This window comes from Triticum urartu, chromosome 4A (assembly GCF_056163025.1).
Source record: "Triticum urartu cultivar PI428250 chromosome 4A, HENAU_Tu73, whole genome shotgun sequence".
Classification (NCBI taxonomy): Eukaryota; Viridiplantae; Streptophyta; class Magnoliopsida; order Poales; family Poaceae; genus Triticum; species Triticum urartu.
In genome coordinates this window covers 116599337-116615475 of record NC_141876.1, presented here as the reverse complement: position 1 = coordinate 116615475, position 16139 = coordinate 116599337, and the positions used below count along the sequence as shown (strand labels likewise).

General features: G+C 46.6%; 1 long non-coding RNA gene across 1 annotated transcript; it reads left to right on the top strand.

Moving 5' to 3' along the window:
• Positions 1 to 11270: 11270 nt before the first annotated feature.
• On the top strand, positions 11271 to 14554 carry LOC147975043 (uncharacterized). Its single transcript, XR_015600481.1, has 2 exons — positions 11271 to 11962; positions 14232 to 14554. It is a non-coding gene; the product is annotated as an uncharacterized LOC147975043 (long non-coding RNA).
• The last annotated feature ends 1585 nt before the right edge of the window (positions 14555 to 16139 follow it).

Here is a 16139-nt window from a genome sequence, read left to right as displayed (position 1 = left end):
ATCGCGTATATATAGGGTGTTGTGGAGCATTGCACGTCGCCACGAGACTCGTAATTCAAGTCTACCTCTCAGCTTTTGGAATCTTTTCTTTTGACCGACAGGAACCGGAACCAGGTCTGGCGTTTCAACGTCGCCGTGGACGCGAGGCGATGTTTCCCAGGTGGCAATGGACGAGGCATGCAAATTGCAAAAGATTAAAAAAGAAGGTGGTAATGGGGGAGGAGTGCCCAGGTCTATACGGCTGCTACAAAAAGTTCCGTGGAAAACAAAGAGAAGGACCCTCGACGCGACGGTGAAGACGTGACTCAGGCGAGAGTGGAAGGGACACGGTTCGCTTTGTCGAAAACGAGGCAGGAGCGGTGAAAGGGATGAGCGAGTGCCACTTTTCTTCCACCAGCTTCAACGCAACCCGCACCAACAGGAAAAGGGAAGCCGCGTCCTGTGTTCTTTCCCTTCGCGCACAAGCAGAAATGAATGGCCTCTCATTCTCATTTCCACTATCTTTCTTTCTTCAAAAAGGATTCTCCTCTCCTTTTGTCATCCACCAGTCGGTTCAGTACAGCGATCTTAGGCCAACTCCACCGCGCCGCGCGACCCCAAACGGACGTCCGTTTTATCCGGATTCTGTCCGTTTGTGTAGAGATTTGGAGTCGTGTTCGGGCGTGTTCTGGAATGCGGTGGCCGTGCGTCCAACGCGCGGCCGTATCGGTTTGCCCCATTCTGTCCGTGTCTATTTTTAAAAAAACAACGTTTACAATGCCAAGTCCTAGTTCATCACGCCGGCAACAAAGCCAGCGGCCTACATGTCCATCGCCGGCATCGGTTGGCCGGCAACACAGCCAGCCTCCAAAATGAATAGTTGTCCTCGCCGACAACACAACCAGCGGCCGGCAACACAGCCGGCCTCCAAAATGAATGTTTTCTCGCCGGCACACTGCCAGCGGCCCAGCGGGCGAGCGACACCCATGCCAGCCTCCAAAAGAACGGCCACGTCGATCGAACGACCTAGTTCAGGCCTTCGGCGTCGAGCATCTCCTTCTGCTTGGCCTCGAACCAGGCCCTCGTCTTGTCGCTCATTTTCGACAAGTCCACGCTCATGATCGCAAAGGCCACCTCCTTCGCTTTGGTGGCGGCATTGGTGGCCTCGATGTCGAGCTGCCTCTGCCTGGCCTTGACGTTGTCGACCTCGATGTCGAGCTGCCTTTGTCGGGCCGCCTCCTCCATGTCGAGCTTCCTCTTCTTGGCCGCCTCCTCCATCTCAAGCTTCTTTCTTTGAAGGTCTAGGTATTGCTTCATTTGCTCGTCCTTGCTTTGCCACTTCTTCTCGTCCCTCACATCCTTTTGAGACATCATGCCATGCAAAGTGTCATGCAATGCCATGGATGAGGCATCACGTATGTCATCAACCTTGGAGTTGGTCTTGCCCCTCGACCTCTTCAACGCCTCGCCATCTCCACCTCCGGCGAACTTGGTCGTCTTCAGTTCTCTCTCCCTTTGTAGTTCACGGTATTGGTCCTTGAACTTAGGGAAATTGTTGATGAGCGTCCAACAATGCGTAAGAGTGAATGACTTGTCATTGTGCCGGGCCTTGAATGCCTCCAAAGATTGGAATGCCTACAACACATGATCAACAAGAAGTGAACAGGCAAACATATACAAGGCCGAAGTCTCATGGCCGTAGCAAGAAAAGGGCTAGGAAGAGGAGAGCATACCGTGTCCCCAACGCCGAGACCACTCACGGGCCGTGCTTCAACGCTCTCAAATGCGGCTTGATACTTGTTGCACTCTTGTTGGATGAACAACCATCTCTTTTGAATCGAGCCGATACCACAGTTGCTTGTAATTTGGTGGGGCTCGAACATCTTCCTTCCATGGAATGTTTTGTGGACTCTCGTCCAAAAAACAATACCCTTTTATTGCGCACCTGTCCTCGGATCTTGGCTAATCTCCATACAAGCTTGGCAAATCAACTTGTCCTCATCTTGTGTGTATGAACCCATGCGAATGCTCTTCCTCTTCTTTTGTGCTTCCGCTCTTTGGGTCAGCTCGTCGATGAACAATGGCGCGCCACTAATATCAACGTCATTGCCTTCTTCTTCTTCATCATCACCATCACCTTCGACATAGATGTCATCGTCTTCATGCCACGAGTCACCATGGTCGTAGTCTGCACGGTCGTCGGCCTCTTCATCGGGGACGTACTGGGCGCGGCCATCCTGACTCTGGGTCTCCTCGGGGTCGTAGGCACGTCCGTGCCCAGCCTCGAAGATCACGTTCTCCATGTACTGGTTGTAGAAGGGGTCGTCGACCGGTGCCGTTGTTGTTGGCATTCCGTCAAACAACACACGGGGGGCCGGCATGGTGCCCGTGAACGGTACCCGTGCTTGCTTGCTTTGCATCTCGACGGACGGCCGGCCGCCGCTACTGGACCCAGGCATGACGTTGAGGTCGATGACGGCCGCGGGGCGCGGTGTGGACGGCGCGAACAAGCCAACGTCCGGCGACCCCGAGAGACGGGTGTGACCGTCGTGCCTTGGCGGAATAAAGCCGGGCGACATGGGCGTGGTCCGCGACGTCGGCGACTGACAGTGCGCAGGCTGGGCGACCGACGAGTCTGTGCTCGCCGGGCCGACGGCCGCTGTAGTGAAACCGGCCGGACGGCCCATGCTAAGCATGAGGAGGGCGTGCGCTTTGTTGACGATGTCCTCCTCCTCGCCGGCCGCGGCCTTGCGTCGCGCGGCCTCAATCGCTCGGCGGCGAACTTGGCCGCGGCGGCATTGCCCTTGACGACCGCTCTCCGGCTCCCCTTCTTCGCCGCTTCCGCGTCCAACCTGGCGATCTCCTCCGGCGTGCACTTCGACCGTGGCTTCCTTGGCGCCTTGGCCACCTTCTTCTTCTCCTTTCCGGGCGGGTCGATGGCCAGGCCGCCGGAATTCGGTTGGGCGTCGGCCATGGAAGGGGGAGGGAGGGGGTGGCGGGAGGGATGTGGGAGGGTTTGCTGGAAATGGCGCCAAATGGGCGGGGGGGTGCTTTGTGCCACCAACAGGCGGGCCAGGGGAGAACAAGCGCATGCGTCCCGCCCGTCCGCGCGCTGTCCGTTTCACCCCAAAACCGGCGCAAACTTGGGCCGGGGATGGGTCGAAAGCGGACACGAAACGGACAAAAGTCTGTTTGCTCCCACGCGCTGGGTCGCCCAGTTTGTCCCTTTTACCCCAAACGGACGGGGACGGACAGGATAGGGTCGCGTGGTGGAGTTGGCCTTACCGCAATTCACAGCGAGATGATTCCGCGGCGACCGAGCCATCTCCAATGCAAACCTCTAAAAGAAACATTGTATTTATCCGCGAGCAGTAATACGGGAGACTGGATACATTTCAAACTAGATTTAAACAACCTGGACGACTTTCATACGAACCGGATGATTTTTTATTAAAACCGGGTCAAAATCATTACATTTTCTGACATTTTTCAACTAAACTACAGCGGACTAGGCATTTCGTAACATGGTATAAATGATCGCCGACCACGGCGGCGCCCATTTCCCACGACATGTCTTCCCGATGTCAGGCAACCTCACCGGCCAGCCGTGAGCCCCGGGAAGTGAAGCTGCGGAAGGGGAAGAATAGTAGTGGCCTTCCTCGGATCCAAGCATGCGACGTGATCCTCGTTCGCCTGCTCGCCGATGATTTGCCCCTTCTCGAGATGGCGCTTGTCGAGGAACGCCAACACATGCAATGCGAGCTGCTCTTTCGCGAGCGGAGGAGCCGGCTCGTTGTCGGACGCCTCCTCCATCATTCGGTCCTCGTCGCTAACCACTATCGAGCTAGCTAGCAAGCCAACATCAGTATGTCATGCACGATGGGCCTGCCGGCTTGCCGCAATGACGTCCAACTCCTGCTTCTGCTCCATGGACAGGCTATCCCACATTGCCCTAGATCTCAAGGGCATGGCGGACGTGGTGCAGTGGTGCTGGTTGTGACGGGCGAGGAGGCACCATTTAAATAGCGGGCACCGGCAGGGACATGGGCACCACCATCTGGGACATGCGGCGCATTGTGTCAATGCTGGCGCTAGAGTAGGTTTCTTGGTCTCGGCACCAATTTAATGCCAACAAGCAGATGGACGGGAGCCCGTATGCATGCAATGCACAACCATCTAGTCCCACCCAATCATGTTTCCCCAACATTGGAACAGGCACCGAGATCGGGCAGCGCTCTCAGCCGGTGCGCTGCTTCCGCTTTTTGGGTTGGTATGAATGCAGTGCCGGAGCTCTGGAGTGGCACATGCTGGCATGAATGCATGGCAGCCGCTTCAATTAGGAGAGGGCACGAGCATTGGCACGGGCGCAAGAGAGAGTTTTGGGTGGGTCCGGGATGGTGCACGTGTACGTGGCGGCGGTACGGATTTCCGTAGAGCCCCCTGGTTTGCAGGAAAACAGACGTCTGCCCAGTCCACGAACCGATGAGATACCATGTTGAATGACAAAATGGTGTCCGGACCGCTCGGTCCATACGATTGTCGGTTGTTCGACGGCCACTATTGGAGATGCCTGATACGTCTCCAACGTATCTATAATTTTTGATTGCTCCATGCTATATTATCTTCCGTTTTGGATGTTTACGGGCTTTATTATGCACTTTATTATTATTTTTCGGACTAACCTATTAACCCAGAGCCCAGTGCAAGTTTCTGTTTTTTCCTTGTTTTAGAGTATCACAGAAAAGGAAAATCAAACGGAGTCCAATTGACCTGAAACTTCACGGAACTTATTTTTGGAAGGAAAGCAACCCGGGAGACTTGGAGTCCACGTCAAGGAAGCTTCGAGGAAGCCACGAGGTAGGGGGGCGCGCCCTCCACCCTCGTGGCTCCCCTGACGTACTTCTTCCGCCTATATATCTCCATATACCCTAAAACGATCGGGGATCACAATAGATCGGGAGTTCCGCCGCCAGAAGTCTCCGTAGCCACCGAAAGCCAATCTAGACCCGTTCCGGCACCCTGCCGGAGGGGGCAATCCCTCTCCGGTGGCCATCTTCATCATCCCGGTGCTCTCCATGACGAGGAGGGAGTAGTTCTCCCTCGGGGCTGAGGGCATGTACCAGTAGCTATGTGTTTGATCTCTCTCTCTCGTGTTCTTGAGGTGATACGATCTTGATGTATCGCGAGCTTTGCTATTATATTTGGATCCTATGATGTTTCTTCCCCCCTCTACTCTCTTGTAATGGATTGAGTTTCCCTTTTGAAGTTATCTTATCAGATTGAGTCTTTAAAAATTTGAGAACACTTGATGTATGTCTTGCCGTGCGTATCTGTGGTGACAATGGGATATCACGTGATTCACTTGATGTATGTTTCGGTGATCAACTTGCGGGTTCCGCCCATGAACCTATGCATAGGGGTTGGCACATGTTTTTGTCATGATTCTCCGGTAGAAACTTTGGGGCACTCTTTGAGGTTCTATGTGTTGGTTGAATAGATGAATCTGAGATTGTGTGATGCATATCGTATAATCATGCCCACGGATACTTGAGGTGACATTGGAGTATCTAGGTGACATTAGGGTTTTGATTGATTTGTGTCTTAAGGTGTTATTCTAGTACGGACTCTAGGGTTGTTTGTGACAGCTATAGGAATAGCCCAACGGATTGATTGGAAAGAATAACTTTAAGGTGGTTTCATACCCTACCATAATCTCTTCGTTTGTTCTCCGCTATTACTGACTTTGGAGTGACTCTTTGTTGCATGTTGAGGGATAGTTATATGATCCAATTATGTTATTATTGTTGAGAGGACTTGCACTAGTGAAAGTATGAACCCTAGGCCTTGTTTCAACGCATTGCAATACCGTTTGTGCTCACTTTTATCATTAGTTACCTTGCTATTTTTATATTTTCAGATTACAAAAACCTTTATCTACCATCCATATACCACTTGTATCACCATCTCTTCGCCGAACTAGTGCACCTATACAGTTTACCATTGTATTGGGTGTGTTGGGGACACAAGAGACTCTTTGTTATTTGGTTGCAGGGTTGCTTGAGAGAGACCATCTTCATTCTACGCCTCCTACGGGTTGATAAAACTTAGGTCATCCACTTGAGGGAAATTTGCTACTGTCCTACAAACCTCTGCACTTGGAGGCCCAACAACATCTACAAGAAGAAGGTTGCGTAGTAAACATCAAGCTCTTTTCTGGCGCCGTTGCCGGGGAGGTTAGCGCATGAAGGTATATCTTTAGATCTTGCAATCGAGTCTTTTAGTTTCTTGTTTTATCACTAGTTTAGTTTATAAAAGAAAATTAAAAAAATGGAATTAAGTTTGCCTCATACGCTTTATCTTTTTAATATCTATCGTGAGAATAAGGATTCCAACAATTGTGCTCAAGTGCTAGAGGAAGAATGCATTAGAATGTTTGGCATTAAATCTTTGAATGATGAGCATGATTGCAATGTTGTTAGTATGAATTCCTTGAATATCTATGATGCTAATGATATGCAAAGCCACAAGCTTGGGGAAGCTATGTTTGATGAAGATGATATTTTTTGTCCCCCAAATTTTGATGAGAAAATTTATTATGATGAAAGCATACCTCCTATTTATGATGATTATATTGATTAAAGTGGTTTCGGAGAGGTCGTGACTTTATTTAGTGACGAATCCACTATTTCGGAAGAGGTTCCAATTGATTATGAGAACAAAGTTGCTATCTATGACGATTATTGTGATGACATGTATGCTTTAAAGAATAATGATAACCATGAAACTTGTCATCATGATTTTAGCTTTCAATTGGATTATGCCTCACATGATAGTTATTTTGTTGAGTTTGCTCCCACTACTATTCATGAGAAGAAGTTTGCTTATGTGGAGAGTAATAAAAATTCTATGCTTGTAGATCATGAAAGGAATGCTTTATGTGCTGGTTATATTGTTGAATTCATTCATGATGCTACTGAAAATTATTATGAGGGAGGAATATATGCTTGTAGGAATTGCAATAATATCAAGTTTCCTCTCTATGTGTTGAAAATCTTGAAGTTATGCTTGTTTTGCCTTCCTATGCTAGTTGATTATTGTTCCCACAAGTTGTTTGCTCATAAAATCCCTATGCATAGGAAGTGGGTTAGACTTAAATGTGCTAGTCATATTCTTCATGATGTTCTCTTTATGTTATAATTCTTATCTTTTATGTGAGCATCATTGAAATCATCATGCCTAGCTAGGGGCGTCAAACGATAGCGCTTGTTGAGAGGCAACCCAACTTTATTTTTGTTCCTTTCCTTTTGCTCCTATTTAGTAATAAATAATTTATCTAGCCTCTGTTATGATTGATTTTTTAATGTTTTAATTAGTGTTTGTGCCAAGTAGAACCGTTGGGAAGACTTGGGGGAAAGTCTTTGCGATCATTCTATAAAAAACAAAAACTTTAGCGCTCATGAGAATTGCTGCCAGTTTTTATTGGAGAGTGATATTGAGTTAATTATTTTTTCATATTATTAATAGACAAATTACTCAGGTCCACCAATTTATTTGAGAATTTTATGAGTTCCATAAGTATACGTTTGATCCAGATTACTACACATTGTTCTGTTTTTAACAGATTCTGTTTTTGATGTGTTGTTTGCTTATTTTGATGAATCTATGAATAGTATCGGAGGGTATGAACCATATATAAGTTGGAATATAGTAGATATTACACCAATATGAATTTGTATTGAGTTCACAACAATACCTAAGTGGTGATTTATTTTCTTATACTAACGGAGCTTACGAGTTTTCTGTTAAGTTTTGTGTTATGAAGTTTTCTAGTTTTGGATAAAGATTCGATGGACTATGGAATAAGGAGTGGCAAGAGCCTAAGCTTGGGGATTCCCAAGGCACCCCAAGGTAATATTCAAGGAAAACCAAGAGCCTAAGCTTGGGGATGCTCCGGAAGGCATTCCCTCTTTCGTCTTCGTTCATTGGTAACTTTACTTGGAGCTATATTTTTATTTACCACATGATATGTGTTTTGCTTGGAGCGTCATTTTATTTTATTTAGTTTTGCTTGCTGCTTGAATAAAATACCAAGATCTGAAATTCTTAAATGTTAGAGAGTCTTCATATAGTTGCATAATTATTCGACTACTCATTAATCTTCACTTATATCTTTCGGAGTAGTTTGTTGTTGCTCTAGTGCTTCACTTATATCTTTTTAGAGCATGGTGGTGGTTTTATTTTATAAAAATAGATGAACTCTCATGCATCACTTATATCATTTTGAGAGCATTTAGAACAGCATGGTAATTTACTTTGGTTATGAATTTATTCGTAATATGATGGGCATCCAAGAGGGATATAATAAAAACTTTCATATAAAGTGCATTGAATACTATGAGAAGTTTGATAGTTGATGATTGTTTTGAGATATGAAGATGATGATATTAGAATCATGCTAGTTGAGTAGTTGTGAATTTGAGAAATACTTGTGTTGAAGTTTGTGATTCCCGTAGCATGCACGTATGGTGAACCGTTATGTGATTAAGTCGGAGCATGATTTATTTATTGATTGTCTTCCTTATGAGTGGCGGTCGGGGACGAGCGATGGTCTTTTCCTACCAATCTATCCCCCTAGGAGCATGCGCGTAGTACTTTGTTTCAATAACTAATAGATTTTTGCAATAAGTATGTGAGTTTTTTATGACTAATGTTGAGTCCATGAATTATACGCACTCTCACCCTTCCACCATTGCTAGCCTCTCTAGTACCGCGCAACTTTCGCCGATACCATAAACCCACCATATACCTTCCTCAAAACAGCCACCATACCTACCTATTATGGTATTTCCATAGCCATTCCGAGATATATTGCCATGCAACCTTCCATCGTTCCGTTTATTATGACACGCTCCATCATTGTCATATTGCTTCGCATGATCATGCAGTTGACATTGTATTTGTGGCAAAGCCACCGTTCATAATTCTTTCATACATGTCACTCATGCATCATTGCACATTCCGGTACACCGCCGGAGGTATTCATATAGAGTCATATCTTATTCTAAGTATCGAGTTGTAATTCTTAAGTTGTAAGTAAATAAAAGTGTGATGATCCTAATTATTAGAGCATTGTCCTAGTGAGGAAAGGATGATGGAGACTATGATTCCCCCACAAGTCGGGATGAGACTACGGACGAAAATAAAAATAATAAAAGAGGCCAAAGAAGCCCAAATAAAAAAGGAGAAAAGAGGCCATAAAAAAGAAAATGCCCAAATAAAAAAATAAAAAAAATAAATGAGAGAAAAAGAGAGAAGGGACAATGCTACTATCGTTTGCCACACTTGTGCTTCAAAGTAGCACCATAATCTTCATGATAGAGAGTCTCTTGTTTTGTCACTTTCATATACTAGTGGGAATTTTACATTATAGAACTTGGCTTGTATATTCCAACAATGGGCCTCCTCAAGTGCCCTAGGTCTTCGTGAGCAAGCAAGTTGGATGCACACCCACTTAGTTTCTTTTGTTGAGCTTTCATACATTTATAGCTCTAGTGCATCCGTTGCATGGCAATCCCTACTTCTTGCATTAACATCAATCGATGGGCATCTCCATAGCCCATTGATTAGCCTCATTGATGTGAGACTTTCTTTTTTTTGTCTTCTCCACATAACCCCCATCATCATATTCTATTCCACCCATAGTGCTATGTCCATGACTCGCGCTCATGTATTGCGTGAAGGTTTATGAGTTTGAGATCACTAAAGTATGAAACAATTGCTTGGCTTGTCATCAGGGTTGTGCATGATGAGAGCATTCTTGTGTGACGAAAATGAAGCATGACTAAACTATATGATTTTGTAGGGATGAACTTTCTTTGACCATGTTATTTCGAGAGGACATAATTGCTTAGTTAGTATGCTTGAAGTATTATTATTTTTATGTCAATATGAACTTTTATCTTGAATCTTTCGGATCTGAATATTCATGCCACAATTAAGAAGAATTACATTGAAATTATGCCAAGTAGCACTCCGCATCAAAAATTCTGTTTTTATCATTTACCTATTCGAGGACGAGTAGGAATTGAGCTTGGGGATGCTGATACGTCTCCAACGTATCTATAATTTTTGATTGCTCCATGCTATATTATCTTCTGTTTTGGATGTTTATGGGATTTATTATGCATTTTTATATTATTTTTGGGACTAACCTATTAACCCAGAGTCCAGTGGCAGTTTCTGTTTTTTCCTTGTTTTAGAGTATCGCAAAAAAGGAAAATCAAACGGTGTCCAATTGACCTGAAACTTCACGGAACTTATTTTTGGAAGGAAAGCAACCCGGGAGACTTGGAGTCCACGTCAAGGAAGCTTCGAGGAAGCCACGAGGTAGGGGGCGTGCCCACCCCCTGGGCGCGCCCTCCACCCTCGTGGGTCCCTCGTGGCTCCCCTGACGTACTTCTTCCGCTTATATATCTCCATATACCCTAAAACGATCGGGGAGCACAATAGATCGGGAGTTCCGCCGCCAGAAGTCTCCGTAGCCACTGAAAGCCAATTTAGACCCGTTCTGGCACCCTTCCGGAGGGGGCAATCCCTTTTCGGTGGCCATCTTCATCATCCCGGTGCTCTCCATGACGAGGAGGGAGTAGTTCTCCCTCGGGGCTGAGGTTATGTACCAGTAGCTATGTGTTTGATCTCTCTCTCGTGTTCTTGAGGTGATACGGTCTTGATACATCGCGAGCTTTGCTATTATATTTGGATCATATGATGTTTCTTCCCCCCTCTACTCTCTTGTAATGGATTGAGTTTCCCTTTTGAAGTTATCTTATCGGATTGAGTCTTTAAAGATTTGAGAACACTTGATGTATGTCTTGCCGTGCGTATCTGTGGTGACAATGAGATATCTCGTGATTCACTTGATGTATGTTTCGGTGATCAGCTTGCGGGTTCCGCCCATGAACCTATGCATAGGGGTTGGCACACGTTTTCGTCGTGATTCTCCGGTAGAAACTTTAGGGCACTCTTTGAGGTTCTATGTGACGCCCGGATAATTAAGCCACAATAATTCTCTTCTAATGGTGCCACGTCACCACGATTACTGTTGCTAATCTCTCGTTAGTTCAAAAACCGGTTCAAAATTCAAATTTAAAATAAAGTCAAAACGGTAAAGGTTTTCAAACTTTAAAACTAAAATGTTCGCATTGTTCAATAATTTCGCTGATCATTTGTCATGTTGAACCCAACCTTATTTGACCCACCAATTAACCTCTAGGAATTTATAAAGTGGTCCAACGGCAAATAAAATAACCATCTCAAAATAAGAAAATATTTATACAATTCCAATTGACCTCAAACTTGGTATGTCATCCCAAAATAGTGTGAAGTATTTAATTGACGAGTTTCATGATGAATAAAATCTAATTGATATTTTAAGGAAGTGCTAAACTGTGATGAATAAAAAAAATCAGAGAATAAATAGAAGCAGAAAAATAAACAAATGGGGATACCTAACTACTGTACACCTAAAGCCCAAAGGGTCAGTAGCCAGCCCAGCCCACCAACAAACCATATCTTTCCTCCCTGTACAGAGGCTTGGCGTGGCAGAAATCCACGGTGCCCGATCCGCCAATGCTCGACGTCTGGCGCTACAGGGACGTCGGGAGGAGGATAAGACCATCCCCGAGCGCATAGGCAAACCCTAGCTCCCACTTTCCCCTCCCCTCGCATCGTTTTCTTCCCCGTGACGGTCGGCCGTCGCCTTGCCGTCGTCGATGCCGCGGCCCATGACCACCTCAAGCCACCCGGAGGTGTCCAGGAGCTTCACCATCATCGCCTCCTTCGCCTACGCTATTGGGCTGGACTGGGGAGGCCTTGTACGCTCGCCATCGCCGTCGTCTTCGTCACGTACATCGCCGACCGCGGCCATTGATTCACACCGCTCCGGTCTACCCTCGGCCTCCTCGACCGCGCCGCCGAGCTCGCTGTGAGCTTCTCTCCCGGATCCCCTCTTTCCCTGCTTCGATATGTCGCCGTTGAGGCCGTCCCCGCGCTCGGCCGCCATGGCCGGAGCTCGCTCCGCGCGTGCTTGCCCGCGGCCCTGAGCACGCCGCGCATGCTCGCGCCCGTCCGCGTCCATGCACGCGTTCTCCGTGGCCACCCCCGTACTGTGCCTAGCTGCCCCTATGCGCGCCTTGGCCACGCGCCTCGCCCGCTCCCGCCTCCGCCTCCGCCAGTCGGTGCCTTGCCCGCGCCCTGCGCCTTCCTTGGTCGCGCTTGGCCGTAGACGTTCTCTGCCTGCGCCCGCGCGTGCATGCTCGTTCACACCCCTGCTGCTCCCGCCACTGCTCTGCTACGCGCGCGCTTGCTGCTGCTCTGCCTGCTGCTTCTTGCTGCTGGTACGGTGCTGCCTCTACTGCTTGTTGCTTGCATGCTTCTACTGCTGCTTGCTCTACCCGCTCCTAGTTGCCGCTGCTACTACCCTGCTAGCTACGCTGCTCTGCTGCCGTCGTTTGTTGCTACTGCTATGCTGCTTCGCTAATTGCAGCCGGCTGGCCATGGCCATGGCCGTGAGTGAGTGTGCTAGGTGTGCTAGGTGTGTGTGGCCGGTGTGCCATTGCAGTGGACCGGCCCTTGTTTAATTGGGAAACACTAACTATCACCCGACGGATTCTACCACTCCATCCGCCGCCTCATACGCACGCCACGTGTCCTATATGGCCATCACCGTGTATCTTTTTTCCTTCTTATCTTCACTGTGAGCCACTCGTTTCCTTTTTCCCCTCATTCATCCTCTACATCTAGCTCTGTAGTCATAGCATGCCTCCACACCATGCGTCTCTTCAATGAAGTATTGATCTCGTCCATGACGAGAAGCGCTCCATGGCCGGTGACTGGTGCAGCAACCCATGGCTGGTCCGTAGATGCTGGAAGCCGGCCACCATGGTGCTGCCTGCCGGCTACGCCTGCGCTAGAAGCCGTCGGACCAGACCGCCCGCCTCTGGAGCTGCATCTGCCGTCGCTGCTGTCCTGGAGGAGTGCCGGCGTCCATGGCTCTCGCCTCCTCGAGCTCATATGCAACAACAAATTTGTTGCAATTTTTGCAACAAAGATCTTGCTGTAGAAAATTAGACGCAGAAGATGTTGCAGAAAATTAGACGCGGCGAAAGACGTTATTGCATTTTTTGCAAAGACCTTGTTGCAGAAAATTAGAGAAGAAGAGGTTTTGCAATATGGGTCTTGTTGCAGAAAATTATAGAAGATGAGGTTTCGCAACAAAGGTCTTATTGCAGGAAATCAGAGTAGAGCAAATCTTGCAACAAGAGCATCGTTGCGGAAATTAGACAAGATAATTGAACGACTCGTATCACGCAATCGAACGGTTCATGAGACGGTGGATCTTCTAAAAAAATATATGTTGCAAAAAATAAAAAATGCAAGCTCGAGTAATTGCAACAAGCAGATTGTTGTAGAAACACCACTCTTGTTGCAAAGGGTGGCTGCTTACGTTACATTGGTAGATCGGATGGTAATTAATGGATCAATCCAATGGTCAGAAAGGTGGCGGATTCTTTTTAAATTTTCGCCGGAGAACGCGTAGCGTCGCCTTAGGCTAAATAAGACTAGTTTAGTAGTACTAATTTAATACTAAGTTAGTTTAGTACTAGATGCCATGTAGGATCCCATTAAATTAGTTAGATGTTTTATCATCTCAAAAAAAGTTAGATATTTTATTAACGCAAGTGGAAATGATATGTGGGCCACGCCTGCCCCTTTTGACTAGTAAAATTGACTTGGTCAATTCGAATTACATCAAAGTAAAATAAAACCAGAAATTTTCAAAAAACAACAAAACTTTGAAAAATAATATAAAATAAACCATAACCCGGTTGAAAATACTTTGTACATGAAAGTTTCTCAGAACGACGAGGCGAATTCGGATACGCGTTCCGTTTGTCCGCCACGCATCCCTAGCATAGCGAACATGCAACTTTCCTCCTTCGATTTATCTGTCCGAAAACGCGAAACACCAGAGATATTTTCCCGGATGTTTTCCCCTTCACCGGTATCACCTCAATATCGCGTTAGGGCACCCCTAGCATCGCTACTTGTCATGTCATGCATCGTTATGTATCTGTTTGATACCAATGCATACATATATAGTGTAGCTCCTTGCTTGCGAGTACTTTGGATGAGTACTCACTGTTGCTTTGCTCCCCCTTTTTCCCCTTTCTATACCCGATTGCTGCGACCAGACGATGGAGCCCAGGAGCCAGACGCCACCGTCGACGAAGACTACTACTACACTGGAGGTGCCTACTTCTACGTGCAGCCCGCTGATGACGACCATGAATAGTTTAGGAGGATCCCAGGCAGGAGGCCTGCGCCTCTTTCGATCTGTATCCCAGTTTAGGCTAGCCTTCTTAAGGCATTCTTGTTTAACTTGTGTCTGTACTCAGATATTGTTGCTTCCGCTGACTCGTCTATGATCGAGCTCTTGTATTCGAGCCCTCGAGGCCCCTGGCTTGTAATATGATGCTTGTATGACTTATTTTATTTGTAGAATTGTGTTGTGATATCTTCCCGTGAGTCCTTGATCTTGATCATACACGTTTGCGTGTATAATTAGTGTGCGATTGAATGGAGGGCGTCACAAGTTGGTATCAGAGCCGACTGCCTGTAGGAATCCCCCTTCCACATTCCTTGGCCGAAGCCGAGTCTAGACATTACAAATTTTTTACTAACATGGTTGTGTGCCTTATGGGACCACGTCGCCATTGGGTGGTATTAGGATCTTTTACTCCTCAATCTTTACTCTGGGACTATGAGCTCTCTTCTATTCGGGTTAAATGATTTTGCTAAAAGCAGAACTAACCTTAGGTTCTCGAAAGTACTTTCTCCCGGAGAGCCCCTCACTTCAGATGATCGCCTGCTGCACTAGAAGATTCCGAAGTTACTCTACGATGTTCTCTCGAGTCTTTGTGCCATCGCATTTGCGATTTCCTTCCACCGCCAACCCTTATGAAAACTGCATACACTTGCCATTCATACAATCATTCCCCGTTGATCTTGTTATTACAAGATGTCCTGAAATACTCTCTGTTGTCCTGAGAATCCTTTGAGCTTACTGCCTTGCAGTTCTTTACCACATGAATACCCCTACGGATAATTCCTCACACTTATCGAGTATCCTTTCATCCACAACTGATTCCGGTATTTCACAAAAGTCTTTGAAATACCATTCGTTCTTCTAAAAATCCTTGACATCCTAATGCTCTTGAAATTCTTGCTTACTAGCATTATGGTTAATCCCATAAGTCTGGTAATCTTATTGGCATCCTTTGTCAATATCATTTTGAGTCCATTGATTCAATATGATGTGAATGCTCGCAATCCTCAATCATATCCTAGAATTCATCCTTCCGGCTCTGACGTCATTTTTAACATGAGCTGGATCTCGACCAATCAAATTGCCATCGATTGTACCCCTAAGCCTACTCAATTTATCCATCCTTGATCAGAGTGTTTGCTTCTGATCCCTTGATTTGGAAATCATAATTCTTTTGCATTTGAGCTTTGAATTAGTCAGATGTTTCCATAATCATATCTCCTTGCATTCTTTCTTACTTTGCTAATACCACCCAAAGGCGGCGTGGGCCCGTAAGCCACACAACCATGTTAGTAAAACAATTTTTGGACGACTAGACTCAACTTCGGCCAAGGAGTTGCAAAGGGGGCTTCCTACAGGCAGTCGGCTCTGATGCCAACTTGTGACGCCCTCAATTTGACCGTACACTAATCATACACGCAAATGTGTACGATCAAGATCAAGAACTCACGGGAAGATATCACAACACAACTCTAGACACAAATTAAAATAATACAAACTTTATATTACAAGCCAGGGGCCTCGAGGGCTCGAATACATAAGCTTGAAAACACAAGAGTCAGCGGAAGCAACAATATCTGAGTACAAACATAAGTTAGACAAGATTGCCTTAAGAAGGCTAGCACAAAAGCAACAACGATCGAAAAGGCAAGGCCTCCTGCCTGGGAGCCTCCTAACAACTCCAAGTCGTCAGCGGTCTTCACGTAGTAGTAGGCATCCTCCGGGTAGTAGTAGTCATCAGTGGCGTCATCTGGCTCCTGGGATCCGTCATCTG